Raw genomic sequence first — 3,765 nt, 5'->3', positions numbered from 1 at the left:
CCCTACAAAACAGATTTATCCTGTTTATATCCAGAGACATTTCCTTTCCTTTCTGTTTTGGTTTGAACAGCAAATAAAGAGATCTTACTGCTTTCTATTCTTGTTAGTGGAAAAAAACTCCTACTGACTTGGAATTAAATTGTGAAGTGGATTAATTTTTGGCTCAGTCCTTGTCATCAGATTTTTAACTAAGTTCCAGTTTCTATCTTTGGCTGAGCATGCGTGAGCAAGAAAAACACTGAGTTTTAGGGCTGTGCGAAGTTACAGTTGCTGATTCGATTCGGTGGCCAAATCTCCAAATCTGAATCAAATCAAGAGACCCTCCAATCTCTCCACATCAAATCAGAACCCTCTGAATTGATTTGGAGAGATTCAGAGAGATTTGATGATTCAGACATAGACACAGCTTTATGTTTTTTTCTACATACCTCAAGGTACCAGGTGGCTTGTGAACGCTGAAATGGTGGGCCAGATGGAGCGTCCCACATGCACGTGGAGGGTAAGGAGGATCACCTGCACGCTTGGCAGTGGACCCAGAAGTGGACCAGAAGCACTTCTGGTCCACTTCCAGGTCCACCATGGAATGCATGGGAGACCTCTCCCCCCCACCACCTGGCTCAGCGACTGGTGCCTTCTGAGTCTGGGGTGGCATCTGGGGTCCCCCTGTGACTGATCACTGAGCCTGGGGTTGCTGAGGGGGAGTCCCCTGTGTGCTTAGCAGCAGACCCCCCATGCTCCTGTGGGATGCTCCATCCACCCCACCATCTCAGCATTCACTAGCTGAGCCTAGTACCTTGAGGTATGTAGAAAAAACATTTAAAGCTCTGTCTATGGCCGAATTGCTGATTCTTTGAGTTGGCATCAAATTTTCAGATTTGGATTCAGTCGAATCAAATTGGGACAGTGATCTGAATCAACTAATCAAATCACTGTCCCCTGATTTGGGCTGAATCCAAATCTGAGTGGAATACGGCCCATTTAGCACACCCCTACTGAATTTTTCTCTCAACATTTAAGCTGATATTGTAGCCCCGGCTTCCACAGTTTGTTTTTTTAAATTTGAGCCACCCTGAACTGGACAGATACAGAGCCATTTGTCTTTTAACCGAACCAGGCAATGCAGTAGTATACATCTTTGCATCTGTCATAGTTTCAGTTTGGGAGTGGTATAATAAAGAATCACAATAGATCACATATATATTTACAGTTATGTACAACTGCAGACCCTTGGAGGTAAGGAAAATGTGAGGGGTTTTTTAAAGCTTACTACAATTAAGTAAATATCTTTATATATCAAATGTCTGTAAATTAACATAAAAACAAGTGCACTTCAGTAGGCAAATCAAAAGATCAATGTGTCATATTAGTATATGAACTACAATTAAAAAAACATTAACTTTGCGACACCAATTGAAAAGGCTAGGTAAGTGCATATTAGGAAAATGTGATGCCCTGGACCTCGATGATTATCCATGATAACATGAATTAAGGGTTGAGTATCCACCTTTGAACTTCCTAACCCTGACTGATGGGATTTACATTTAAAAACATCTGAAATTGAAGATTAAATATGTCCTATCACATAATCATGCTAAAATTTTATATGAGTGTAATATTGTTCCCTACAATATATTTTCCAGGACTTTGTCCTGTTTAGCTATTAGTTCCTAAAGTTTACATATATATATATATATATATATATATATATATATATATATATATATATATATATATATATATATATATATATATATATATATATATATATATATATATATATATATATATATATATATATATATATATATATATATATATATATATATATATATATATATATATATATATATATATATATATATATATATATATATATATATATATATATATATATATATATATATATATATATATATATATATATATATATATATATATATATATATATATATATATATATATATATATATATATATATATATATATATATATATATATATATATATATATATATATATATATATATATATATATATATATATATATATATATATATATATATATATATATATATATATATATATATATATATATATATATATATATATATATATATATATATATATATATATATATATATATATATATATATATATATATATATATATATATATATATATATACACATCTAAATATACATATATACATACTTCTAAAAAAGCCTTTATAGACATCTAAAAGGCCTCTGACAATTCATTAGATTTTTTTACTTCTAGGCTCAACTTTTTTTGGGAAAGATGTATAACAAAAATTTCCTATGATTCAGAAAGGCCTTGTTCAATTTACCTTGAACAAATTTAAAAGACTATCCATTTCTGCAGACTGTACAGACAACCTTTAACTTAGAAATAAGAATATTCAAAGAGTCCATATGCAAAATTTCTAGTTTAAAATTAAAGACAGTTATTTTGAGAGGTGCCTCTCCAAAATAATTAAATAATTATTATTTGTTAATAAATTTTAAGTGACTAATATGTAAGTACAGTCTTTTAAGCATGGGCACAATTTATGTGTTCATTATTCTACAAATACTTTTTATTAGTTTCTTGTAACTACTATGTAAAGAGAAATGGTCCCCTTTAATCAAATGATCATGATGTAATAGAAAAAGATAGGATCAGAGAAGACAATTCATAATAGTTGTTACTGGGTGTATCTACATGCATACTTTATTGTGGAGTTGGCTAATTAGCTCTTCAGTGAAATGTTGCTGTCTACACATGCACTGGTATTAGGACATAGTAAATTAATTATCTCCACCATATGATAGTACTGTCAGGGACTCCAGCTTACAGTGGAGTCATTTACTGTGCTGCAATGTACATATGGATGGTGACCAGGAAAGCATTGCTTTGAACCAGTGGGCACATCTACATGTGTCCCTAAAGTGCCATTGTTACTGTGCCATCATTTGTTACTTCCTCCTTTGGGAAGTATGCCATAGGCAGAGGGAGAAAAAATTATTTGGGGGGCCTGAGCATGCATGTGCATGTGGGTGTGTGCTCCCCCCCACCCAGTCTGTGGGAGAGAGGAGGGGGCTGTGGTGGTAGATGGAGGCCCCCACAGTGAGGGAGAGAGTGGAGCAGAGGCAGAGCCTGGGGTGAAAGGGGCCCTGGCCGGGCCAGGTGGTGGGACAATCAGAGCCCGGGTGGCTCATCCAGGGGCATGGGGGAACTCCCACTGCTGTGTGCACCCCAGCAGAGGCCCTGTGGATACATATTCCCCTGATCTGTGCATGGGGCAGAGGCAGTTGCCACTGCACTTTGTGGCTCCGCTGCAGCTGTCCCAGGAGCAGTGTGACATCATGTGCCTGCTGCCACTAGGCTGCACCCACCCAGAGGCAGGACACACGTGGTGTTGTGCCACTCATAGGATACCTGCACTGGGGCACAAAGTGCAGCATGCAGCAGCAGCCATCTCTGCCCAGTGCAAAGATTCGGGGGGGGGACACGTGCCCCCCAGGCCTCTGCCATGGTACACACAATGGCAGGAGCCCCCTGCACCCCTGGACAAGCTTCCTGGGCTCTGATTGTCCCACCACCCAGCTTGGCTGGGGCCCCATTCACCCCAGCCCATGCCTATGCCTTACTGCCTTCCACACCATGAGGGCCTCAATCTGCCCTCCCCCTTCCCCCCAGCCCCTTCCCTTTCACAGAATAGACAGACTGATACTTGCCAGCTGTGCTGGGCAGCCAGTTATCAACA

The sequence above is a fragment of the Alligator sinensis genome, unplaced genomic scaffold (assembly GCF_000455745.1).
Source record: "Alligator sinensis unplaced genomic scaffold, ASM45574v1 scaffold793_1, whole genome shotgun sequence".
Classification (NCBI taxonomy): Eukaryota; Metazoa; Chordata; order Crocodylia; family Alligatoridae; genus Alligator; species Alligator sinensis.
This window is presented reverse-complemented; position numbering follows the sequence as displayed.